This window comes from Saccopteryx leptura, chromosome 5 (assembly GCF_036850995.1).
Source record: "Saccopteryx leptura isolate mSacLep1 chromosome 5, mSacLep1_pri_phased_curated, whole genome shotgun sequence".
NCBI lineage: Eukaryota > Metazoa > Chordata > Mammalia > Chiroptera > Emballonuridae > Saccopteryx > Saccopteryx leptura.
The window spans coordinates 3,698,252-3,710,287 of NC_089507.1; the positions used below are offsets into that span (position 1 = coordinate 3,698,252).

Below are 12,036 nucleotides of genomic sequence, written 5' to 3' on the forward strand. Positions count from 1 at the left end.
GCTGGCCCCCACCCCTGAAAAAAAAACCCTACCCCATTACCCATCTTTCTTCATAGGATCTATTCCTGTTTATTTACTTGTCTACTGTCTGTCCTCCCCAATAGGATGTCAGTCCTCCCACCCCCACCCCGTCCCGACAGGGACCTGGCCCAGAACTGAGCTTGGTACATGGTGGGCACTGGGGGAGGGATGGAGTTAGAGCAGGGAGAAGACAGTTCTCAGCACCAGCAAAGACCCCAGGGCAGGGAGGGGCACGGGGGTCCATTGGAGCTTTCGGAACATACCTGGACACCCCTTCTTACCCTCCTCAGACCTGAGAGCTGGAAGGACTGCGGCCCTCCTGACCCGACCCTCATACAGGAGCCCAGAGAGGGTGAGTGGGGTGCCCACGCTCACACAGGGGAAGCTGCCTGGCACCTCTTTCCCCACCAATTCCTCCTCTCTCCCGGGTCGCTCTCGTGTCTCTCCTCAGTCAAGTCTTCAGCGCTCTCTCTGGAAGCCACTTTCTCCCCTGAGTTTAACCATCCCACAGACATGTCACAGGGAGGCTTGTGACAGGGAGCCACTGGCTGGGGAGTCCTTCAGACCTGGGTCTGAATCCCACCTCTTGCTTCCCCGCAGAGTGACCTAGGCAAGCTGAATCATGTCTTTCTTCTTTTTAAAAAAGTTTTCATTGTAGTTAAATACACATAACATGCCATTTGCCTTCTTAACCATTTCTAAGTGTGCAGTTCAGTGGTGTTAAATACGTTCATAATGTCGTACAAGCATCCCCACCCCCCACCCCTCTTTCCAAACTGTCCCCGTTAACACTGACTGCCCCTCCCCCCCTCCCCTAGCCCCTGGCAATCACAGTTCTGGTTTCTGTTCCTGAGTCGGACTACTCTAGATCCCTCGTGTAAGTGAAACCATGCAATGGTTGTTCTTTTCTTTTTTTTCTGTTTCAGAGAGGAGAGAGTGAGAAAGAAAGGGGGGAGGAGCAGGAAGCATCAACTCCCATATGTGCCTTGACCAGACAAGTGCAGGGTTTTGAACCTGCAACCTCAGCATTCCAGGTCAACGCTTTATCCACTACGCCACCACAGGTCAGGCCTTTTTTTTTTTTTTTTTTTTTAAGATTTTATTTATTGAATTTACATAGAGAGGAGTGGGGAGGCAGCGAGGAGTATTGGCTCATAGTTGCTTCACTTTAGTTGTTCATTGCTTGCTTGTTGCCTCTTGTATGTGCCTTGACCAGGCAAGCCCAGGGTTTTGAACCGGCGACCTCAGTGTTCCAGGTAGACGCTCTATCTACTGCGCCATCACAGGCCAGGTTGCAATGGTTGTCCTTTCGTGACTGGCTCGTTTCATTCAGCATTGTGTCCTCATGGTGTAGCAGGTGTCAGAATCTAATTCCTGGTCCTGGCTGGGTAGCTCAGCTGCTTAGAGCGCCGTCCCAACAGGTAGAGGTTTTGGGTTCCATCCCCAGTCAGGGCGCATACAAGGAACAACCAATGTTGGCATGAATAAGTGGACCCACAAGTCAATGTCCACCCCTCTCCTGGCTCTTTCCCTTCTTCTCTCTCCTAACATCAATTAAAAGGAAAAAGAATGTCATTCCTTTTCAGGGCCAAGTCACATTCCATCGTATGGATAGACCCCATTTTGCTTAGCGGTCCCTCCCCCCACCGGTGAACGTGTGAGTCGCTTCCACCTCGTGGCTCTGTGAGTCCGTGCTTCTGTGACGGCTCACTTCTTTTTCAGCCTCATTCCTCGTTTGTCAGTGACGTCCCTGTCCTCACAGTTGAAACAAATGAGTCTGCCTCGCACACGCTTGACAAGCCCCAGAGGCCCCTTGAGCAGGGGGAGAAGAGCCAGCATATTTGCTCGGAGCTCACGGTGCGCCAGGGGCTCCTCTGTGGACTTCAGGTGCACGTGGGCATCGAATCCGCGCAGCCCTGTGAGGTGGGCGCCGGCGCTGTGCAAGCCCACGGGAGCAGAGAGAAACGGACCTGACCCAGGGTCAGAGTCAGGGAGTGGCCGAGCTGGGGCCGGAACTTGAGGCTGGTACCAAGCTCAGCGCCCTCAGCTGCTTATTGTCTCTCAGGACTGGGCTTCTCCCACTCACGGTCTCATGTACAGTGTGTTTGGGAATTCACAGGGGGACTGTTCTCACGAGCTCCCCGCTGCTGAGCTCCTGGCTTGTCCTGAGCATTCCTGGGGTGGGGAGTGGGCCATCGAAGGGGTCAGTTCCCATTGCCCTGGTAAGAAGATGGAGAAAGGCACTAGAAAGCTCTGCGGCCCATCTAGTTGGCCAAAAGGTGCCTAGCTGTTACCGAAAAGTAATGTTCCCGCAACTCACCCTTTAAAAAACAGAACAAAACAGCCATGACAAAACCCATTCAGAATCATGTAAAAGCTCCTGTTTTATACATCTTTTTTTTTTGAGAAAAAAAAAATGCTAAGGGTATATATACACCAATGCCCCAAACATCAAAATTCATCGCATAACTTGCCTCCGTGATCAAATGGAGGGCTGGCTAGCCAAACACCACAGAAGCCTCGCGGGAGGGAGAAATCGCCGTAAAGTCACCACACCCTCCCTGCTTTGAGGGAAAATCCGACACCCTCTGGTTTGTGGCTGGATTTATGGCATCTGGGGACTGTTGGAATTTCTGCCTCGAGACCATCTGGCCTCCTAACCCGCGTGGCTGGCACGGGGCCTGCAACTGGTCTTGGTTTTGAGGCGAAGGTGCTGGCAGGCCCTCAGAGGAGCCCCCTCCCGGGCCACCCAAATGTCAGCCACTTCCCAGGCAGCCCCAGCACCACCGGCCAGAACAAGTGTCAGCTGCACCCGGCTGGGAGGCGTCAGCTGGTCCTTTGCATCCAGGAAACGAACAAACAAACACACACCCATGCACGCGCTTGCATGCACACACACACACACACACACACACACACACTCGCTTCTTTTGCCCTTAGGAAAGCTGGCAGCTCAGAGAGGCTGCAAACATTTAGTTATTGTAATTCTTTTCTGTGAAGAAGACGACAAAGGCTAGAACTGCTCCTTCCCTGTCAACAGCCCTTCCTGGGAGCCTCTCACCTGTTCAGTGATGCCTGCAAGCCCCTCACTCCCTCTGCCAGGGGAGGAAACAGAGGCTCCGAAAGACCCACAGGGCCTCCCAAGGCTGCCGGAAGGATGCTACAGAGGCAGGATTTGAACCCAGCACCCGGGGAGGCCCAACCTGTACACCTTTTTTTCCAACCTGAGTGTGACTTCAGTTCTCCACCTGGCTTCTTGCCTCAATTGTCCCGGCTTCAGAGAGCCTCTGAGGGGCAGGGGCGACACCTTTGCCCTGGGGTGGGGGTGGGAGCTTGGAGGAGGTAATTCGGGGTGAAAGATCAGCAAAACCCAATCTCTGTAACAGGCTGACCTGCCAAGACCCCCCCTCGAAAAGGGGAGGCAATGCTGACCGGAGTTGGGGGTACACGGTGAAGAATAGTTTGGGGTTCCTAGGATGGGGCCCCCAGAAGCAGAACTTGGGGCAAGGTTTCAGTGCAAACGGTTTATTACACAGGTGAGGTCAGCAGAACGTCAGCCCCCAAAGACAAACTGCTCCCCCAAGCCTGTCAGTCTGTTACATTGCACCCGGAAGGGGCTTTGCAGGTGTGATTAAGGTTACGGGCCTCGAGATGGGGAGATTATCCTTGATTATCTGGCCAATAATCTAATAAAGAGAATCCTTACAAGCAGAAAAGGAAGGCAGAAGATGGGGTCAGAGAGGCACGATGACAGGAGAAGGACTTGACCTGCTGGCTTTGAGGGTGGGGGAGGGGATCAGAGAGCCGCCGAGTGCCGGGTACCTGGAAGAGGGGAGGGCGTGGCTTCTCCCCAAGAGCCTCGGGAGAGGAACGCAGCCCCGCCCACGCCTGGACTTCGCCTGGAGACACCTGAATGTCAGGCTTCCGACCTGGAGACCTGTAGGAGAAGAAACGTGTGGTGTGTAAGCTGTTAAATTTTAGGTCATCAGTTACAGCAGAGACAGGAAACTTACACAACAGGTGACCCTAGGAAACCCGGCAGGGGAGTGACGGCAGTCCTCAAACCAGCCATGGGGGGCGGGGGGACAGGGGAGGGCAGTCAGCACTCCAGAAGTCAGTCCACACGCCCCAGAGTTACCCCACCAGAGGGCCCAGGGCTCCTGGCCTAGTGGGAAGAGGTGGGAGGGGGATTTGGTTCCAGTAGCCAGAGAGAACCCTCGGGAAGACTTGCAGGTGCTGGATGGAGCCTGGAGGTCAGGTCAAAGGCGCCTCCTTGCATCCCTGGCAGGAACATGCCAGGACCAGACGGCGGACTCTGGGCCTTGGTGTGGTGGCCTCATTGGGTTGGAATACCCAGTCTCTCTAAAATGCTGACCTGATTTGTCACCTCCTGCTCTGCCACCTTTCTTAGCTCCCCATTGGCCAACAGTCCTGTCCAGTCTCCCCTGTGGGGTGGGGCCTGCCTGCTTCCCTGGCTGGACCCTGCATCCTGCCCCAACAGGCACCCCACCCTTCAGAGGCATCCAGCTCCTTGCCCACTCTGATAGCCCCCTATTAGTAACATGGAGCCTTTGCAAATGCTGTTCCCACTGCCTGGAACCCTCTTCCTCTCTCCCTCCCCCTCTTAACGACTGTATTCTCCCGTGGGACCTCTTTCTCCTCCCAGTGGGGCTGCTGGGCTTGACTCAGCTCTGCCTCCTGGGCTCCAGGCCCCAGGCCCAACACACAGGACAGGCTCCGGGAGGTCGGGAGGACGGGAGGACGGGAGGACGGACGAGGCTCTGCAGACCCCGAGTCATGGGAAAGGCACGCCTGCTGCCCACAGCCCAGCGGGCGTCTGCTCTGCTGGGCTATTTTTATTTCTTCCCCTTGCAGAGCTGAGGCCTGGGGGCAGGTTCTCAAACAGAGCCCGGGAGACCTGCCAGACAGAGAAGACACTTGTCCCTGCTGCCCCAGCAAGAAGCCAGCCACCAGCCACCACGAAGGGTCCCGGGGGGGAGGGGGGTGCTCCTCCTCTGCAGACCCACGACTTCAGCTGCCGCCTGGGGAGGGCCCCCTAAAATGGAGCTGGGATGGGGCCCAGCTTAGCCTCATTCTCAAGGTGTGGTGTGACCTTAAGCAAGTCACATGACCTGTCTATCAAATGGGTGGGTGGGGGGGCCGACTCTCTCTTGCAGGTCATTCTGAGGATCAAAGGATAAACCCATAGGTCTAATTCGAATGTCATTTGCAATAGGTCAAGCAGTCGTGTGATCTAAAACTCAAATACAGAAAGGGCCATTTGGGCAGTGCCAGTCTGGCCCTCCTGCCCAGGCTGCTGGCCAGGTGTCTTCCCTGAAGGCTGTTTTCTCTGTCCCCTCTTTTCTTCCCTCCTTCCCTTTTTCCTTCTCTCTCTCTCTTTCCTCTCTCTCTCTAAATACATTTACTTATTTATACATATGTAAGCATGTATGGATGGAGAGGTTGTTAGAAGAATGTATATTTGTATTTCTATTTATAAACACACACATCGCCACCATGAAGCACCTACTCTCTGTCCCGTGCTTTATTACCTAGGAGGTGCTCATCAGCGGTAGCTTCTACTCCGCACCCACCCTCAGCATCAGCGTCATCGTTTCTGGCTCCAAATACTAGTCACTGAAGGGGCAGCTACCAGGCGCTGTGCTAGTTTCCCTGCAAATATCACCCTCGTGGCCTGGATGCGGAGACTGGGGCTCAGGGAGGCTGGGTGACTTGGCAAGACCACAGAGCTGGCTGTAGGCGGATCCAGGAGTCACGTCCCAGGCTTTGGACCCCAGAGCCTATGCTGGGAGCCGCTCAGCTCTATTCGTTCTTTTTTTTTTTATGTTTTTTGTTTGTTTGTTTGTTTTTAAATTTTTATTTATATTTTTTACAGAGAGTGAGTCAGAGAGAGGGATAGACAGGGACAGACAGGAACGGAGAGAGATGAGAAGCATCAATTATTAGTTTTTCATTGCGCGTTGCAACACCTTAGTTGTTCATTGATTGCTTTCTCATATGTGCCTTGACCGCGGGCCTTCAGCAGACCGAGTAACCTCTTGCTGGAGCCAGTGACCTTGGGTCCAAGCTGGTGGGCTTTTGCTCAAACCAGATGAGCCCGCGCTCAAGCTGGTGACCTCTGGGTCTCGAACCTGGGTCCTCTGCCTCCCAGTTCGACGCTCTATCCACTGTGCCACCGCCTGGTCAGGCCCCGCTCAGCTCTATTCTGCGGCCACTGTGATCACCGACCCCGAGGAAGGACCACTTCTCTCCACACTTGTCCCCAGCACCTTCCCCAGGTCCCGGGCGTGACCGGCTCACCCAGGCTGTCCCTGTGGAGCCCCCCCCCCCACATCCTTTGGACAAGCAAAAGGGAGGAGTGTGTCTACCCAGCTTCCCACACATCCGATGAGGCCCCACCTCCCCCCCCTGGAGTCACCAGTGTCAGACTGTCAAGTGTCACCCCCCTGTCTAGGTAGGGCAGGACCTTGCTCTAGGTCACACAGCGAAAGAGAACCTAAGACCAGCTCTGCCCCACCCTTCCCTGTCACAGGGGAAGTGTTTAATCAACACCAGTCTAGGAAAGGTGTCGCACCCATCCCTGTTAGGGCACCCCAAAACATCCCTGGGATTCTGGTTAGATCTGGGCCACCCTCATTAAACCCTGAGCTCCTGGAAGGCAGGGCCACCCATGGCTTTGTCATCTCTGTGGTCCTGTCCCCACCACGCCCGCTCCGGGGCTCGTGGGATGGGCTGGGAACAAGGCTGGAGGCATGCGTGACAGAATTCTTCAACTCCCCCAACACAAGGTTATTACTGAGCTGAGTCCAGACTCAGAAACGAAGAACTCTTGGTGTGTTTAGATTCAGTGACATGCGCTTCCTCAGGATTGCGAGGCCCCCGACTTAGAATCGAGAGACCTCTTTGAATTCAAGTAGTCCCACTTACCAGCGATGTGGTGCTGGGCGAGTTGCCTAGTCTCGCTGAGCCTCAGTTTCCTCATCTGTCAGATGGAAGTAATAAAAACTCACTGTATGGGCCACAGGGAGGACACGATCAGACCATACAGCTGACAGCACCCGGCAGGTAAGGATAAAATCACGTTCATCACGACAAACTGAACACACATCAGGCCCCACTTCTGCTCAGACAGCGTGCTGGGCTCCCGACGTCCTGTCAGCAGGGGACAGGGTCATGCATACGCCATGGCAGTTTGCCCTGAGTTTTCAGACGTTTTGTGTCACTCAGTCACCCGACATTTTGCACCCTCGCCGATGTGGCCACCATCAGCTGTCCCCCCACTGGAAGGCCACCGTCAAGACAGCAGGAGCTGGTCTGTTCTGTTTTTACCCCTCTGTCCCCCGCACCCGGAACCAGCCAGCCCAGCACACGGTAGCTGGGCGTTAAAGATCTGTTGAATGAAGGCTCAGTTCAGTCACTTTTCCGTTTTACAGGTGAGGACACCGGCGCAGACAGGCAGAAGGGGCTTGGTCCCGGAGGCACGCCCACCTTCCTCCCGCAGAGTTCCACCTGAGAGCTGCCGGGAGTGAAGGGGCTCAGAGCGCAGGCCCTGGAGCCAGACTGCCTGGGCTCAAGGCCTGGCTCTGCCACTTACTGGCTGTGTGACCTGAGACAAGTCCCTTGAGCTCTCTGGTCCTCAGTTTCCTGTCTGTGAAACAGAGGCGGTGATAGCAGCTGTGAGAATAAAATGAACGTTGCCCGATAAAGTGATTAATGAGAACCGTGCAGGGCAGAGAGGCAAGCACAGGCCGTGTCAGCTATTGGCAACATCATCTGTGACACCAAGAACAGCCAGGTCCAGAAAGAGGTGGCCCAGCCACCATCACCCTGCTACACCTTACACAGCCCCAGCAGCTGCGCTAGGGGACTGGCCCCGCGTGGGGAGTGAGCCACGCCCAGTCATGGTCTCCCCAGGTGTCTGGGATGTCGGTGTGCTCCCTCCCAGGGCGGGGGGCCAGGTCTGGGGACAGTGATCAGCACCACACTCAACTCCTGGAAATGGGCAGGCCCCCGTTGGCTCCTGTTGGTCCATGTTGGCTATAGCTGCCGAGGTCCGGGTTGGGTAGCCCGCAGAGCAGGGCTGCCGGCCTGGCAGGGAGCCGGGGATGGGAGCGTGCCGAGAGGGCGGGGCGCCCCACTGCTGGAAGCACACCTCTGCCCCGGCCACGCCCGTGCATGGCCCCATCCTGTTACAGGCAGGAGCTCCAGAGGGCCCCCCACCCTGCTCTGGAGGACCGACTTCCTCGGCCAGACTCCCATGGGACCCACGGCAGTTCCCAGATGCCAGGGTGTCGATTTTTAGAATGAGCCACAAGTCTGTTCAGCAGATAAGAATCATCAGGTCCGTGGTCCCCCTCCCCCAGAACAGAATGGGGGGGGGGACACGCTGTTGTTGCAAAGCGTTTGTGTGATAGGTTTCAAAGAACAAGGGTTTTGGTGCCCGATGGACCCGTCTCTGCTTCTTTCCTGCTCCGCGGCCTCCCCCCGGCCCCAGCCTCCTCCTCTGGACAATGGGCATGATGACAAGTCCTCCCCGCACAGCCGTGCTAAGTGAGAAAGCGCACGCAAAGCCCTTCCTCCCTGGTCGATCCCCTTTCCAGCCAGAAAGACAGCAGAGCCGTGCCTGTCCGGGAGTCCCGGTGGGTGGGCGCGCCCTCTCTTTGCTGCGGGTGCCTGACACTGCCATTACTCATCACGAGGAGAGAATGTACCAGGATGCCAAGTCCCGTCAGAATCTGCATGGCTGGCTGGGCTCTGGTCTTTATCTGATTTTGATTCGATGCCCACTGGGTCATCGGCGCTGTGTGACCCTCCCCGCTGCTGCAGGGCCCGGGCTTGATGCACAGCTCACGGCTGACAGGGGACAGACCGAGGCATCATCTCTGTGCACCGTGGAGTAGACCTGCTGTGGGGGTTAGTAGCAAACAGGTGGCCTGGGCGTCAGAGCTAAGTTGGAGTCCTGACTCCACTGTGTGACTCTGGGATAGACTGTGGGTCTCCTCGAGCCTGCTTCCTCTTTCGGAGGATGGCATTACTCATCGCCCTGGAAAAGGCACGCCAGTGTCAGCAGTGAGCTTGGCACAGGAAACACCGCTTCCTCCCATCTCTGAGGAGGCGGGGCCCTTTCTCACCTGGCGCCAGCTGCCAGGACCCCTGAGTCACTGCGGACAGAAGACTGTGGGAGGGGACCCTGGGCGGTGACCGAGCTCCCAGAGAGACAGGTGCTGCTTGGGGGAGGGTGTCTCTCCCCTGCCAGCTGAGAGAAGTGAACCTGGGGGAGACACTCACTGCGCCAATGAGCCCCTCTGTCGCCGGGGAGGGTCCTGCAGAAGGGAGGGCTCCCTGGGCCTCTCTGGAGGGCGCCACGGAGGAGAGAGAGACCGGACGAGCTGTGGGCCACAACAGGAGAAACCTCTGAGGGGCCCAGGATCCTCTCAGAGAAGGGGGCCAAGGGTGGGGACCGTGACCATTAGTGCCCTGAATCTCGGACTCTGCCCACATGTGCTCCTTGTTGGCTCTGCCTGTGTCCCTTTAAAACAGGAAGGGTGGGTGTCCTTGATCCCAGGGGGAGGCGTGGGCAGTGGCCGGCTAAGGAGGAAAGGAAAGGGGCCCAGCCCTGAGCCAGCGGGAGGAAAGGGCGGCCCAGAATGCCAGCGGGTCCTGAGAGGTGCTGCCCAGGGCCGTGCACGGTTGAGGTCCTTCTCCTGCAGATGGAAGCGGTGGGAGGGCTCTGGGAGACCGGGCTGGAGGACCCTGAGGCAGGGCCCCTCGACCCAGGAGCTGCGGGCTGCACCTCAGAGCCAGACGGATGTAAATCTGCCGCAGATAATGTGCGCTTTAGAAAGCTAACACCAAAACCAAATGTGCTAAAGATCGACATGGCCCAGGCAGGTGACAAGAGGGGAGGCCAGTCTTGAGTAGAGACCCCTTTTTTCTTTTAGGTGAGAGGAGGGGAGATGGAGAGACAGACTCCTGCATGCACCCTGACTGGCACCCACCCGGCAAGCCCGTCTGGGGCTGAGGCTCAAATACCGAGCTGTTTCTGTTAGACCTGAGGTCGACAGGCTTGGACCAACCGAGCTGTCCTCAGCGCCCGGCTCAGGGCTCGGACCCATCAGCTGTGGGAGGGGAAGAGGGAGGGAAAGGGGAGAGGGAGGGAAAGGGGAGAGGGAGGGGGTCGTTTCTCCTGTGTGCCCTAACCTGGAATCAAACCCGGGACGTCCATACGCCACCGCCGGGCTGACACTGTGTCCACTTAACCACCGGCCAGGGTCAAGTAGAGACCCTTTTAGAGTCCTCAGGGGCCTCTCTCGGCTGTCATCAACCCCTCATCCCCACTCGTGGGCAAGGATGGTGCTGTGCAGAGGGGAGTGGGAGGAGGGGACCCGAAAAAGCCACTGCATGGCCCTGGGCGGCGGCACTGAGCACAGACAGCTCCGGGCTTGCAGCGCCCCGGAGGGTAAGGGGGACGCAGAGGTCTAAGTGCCGAGTTTCGCCAGGCATGGGCCCTCCGTCACCACTGCCCCAGTCACGGCCTAAAACATTTCCATCACCCTACTGACTCCGAGGCCCTCACACCCCTTTCCCAGCAACTCCCCGCCCCCGCCCAAAGTGCTCCCTGACCTGCCTCCTGTCCCTGCGGGTGTCTTTCTGCCTGTTTTTGAACTTCGGGTGCGTGCACTCCGCTGGCTCTTTTGTTGTTGTTGTTGCTTCCGTTGTGAAGCAGGGTGGGACGGGGGTGCACACGAGGGAGGGACGGGGTGCACACGAGGGAGGGACGGGGGTGCACACGAGGGAGGGACGGGGGTGCACATGAGGGAGGGACGGGGTGCACACGAGGGAGGGACAGGGGTGCACACGAGGGAGGGCCGGGGTTGCACACGAGGGAGGGACGGGGGTGCACAGGAGGGAGGGACGGGGGTGCACAGGAGGGAGGGACGGGGTGCACACGAGGGAGGGACGGGGGGTGCACAGGAGGGAGGAACGGGGTGCACAGGAGGGGGGACAGGGGTGCACACGAGGGAGGACGGGGGTGCACACGAGGGAGGGACGGGGGTGCACACGAGGGAGGGCCGGGGGGTGCACAGGAGGGAGGGACGGGGTGCACACGAGGGAGGGACGGGGGGTGCACAGGAGGGAGGGACGGGGTGCACACGAGGGAGGGACGGGGGTGCACAGGAGGGAGGGACGGGGTGCACACGAGGGAGGGACGGGGGTGCACAGGAGGGAGGGACGGGGTGCACACGAGGGAGGGACGGGGGTGCACAGGAGGGAGGGACGGGGGTGCACACGAGGGAGGGACGGGGGGTGCACAGGAGGGAGGGACGGGGTGCACACGAGGGAGGGACGGGGTGCACAGGAGGGAGGGACGGGGTGCACACGAGGGAGGGACGGGGTGCACAGGAGGGAGGGACGGGGGTGCACACGAGGGAGGGACGGGGTGCACAGGAGGGAGGGACGGGGGGTGCACACGAGGGAGGGACGGGGGGTGCACAGGAGGGAGGGCCGGGGGGTGCACACGAGGGAGGGACGGGGGTGCACACGAGGGAGGGACGGGGGGTGCACACGAGGGAGGGACGGGGGGTGCACAGGAGGGAGGGACGGGGGTGCACACGAGGGAGGGACGGGGGTGCACACGAGGGGGGGACGGGGTGCACACGAGGGAGGGACGGGGTGCACACGAGGGGGGGACGGGGTGCACACGAGGGAGGGACGGGGGTGCACACGAGGGAGGGACGGGGGGTGCACAGGAGGGAGGACCGGGGCCGGCGCTACCAGCTCGGGAACAACGTTTTCTGAACCGCGTGTCCTGGGGCCAGCGGCCACCAGCATGGTGTGCGTGTCCACATCACACCCTCTCCCTCCCCGCTGCGCAGCACGCTGACCCCTCTCCTTCCGGGAGGCCCTCTCCGACCCGCCTGCCGCCGGACGCTCCCCTCGCCCAGAAACTTCCTTCCTGGCCCTCCGCACAACTGCGCCGAATCACTGGTCACC

The 12,036-nt window shown here is 58.6% G+C and overlaps 1 long non-coding RNA gene across 1 annotated transcript; it reads right to left on the reverse strand.

Annotated features, from left to right (window-relative positions):
• Window positions 1-1,178: 1,178 nt before the first annotated feature.
• On the reverse strand, window positions 1,179-4,305 carry LOC136405836 (uncharacterized). Its single transcript, XR_010751576.1, has 3 exons — window positions 4,035-4,305; window positions 3,844-3,958; window positions 1,179-2,240 (listed from the first exon to the last, which is right to left on the reverse strand). It is a non-coding gene; the product is annotated as an uncharacterized lncRNA (long non-coding RNA).
• Window positions 4,306-12,036: the final 7,731 nt, after the last annotated feature.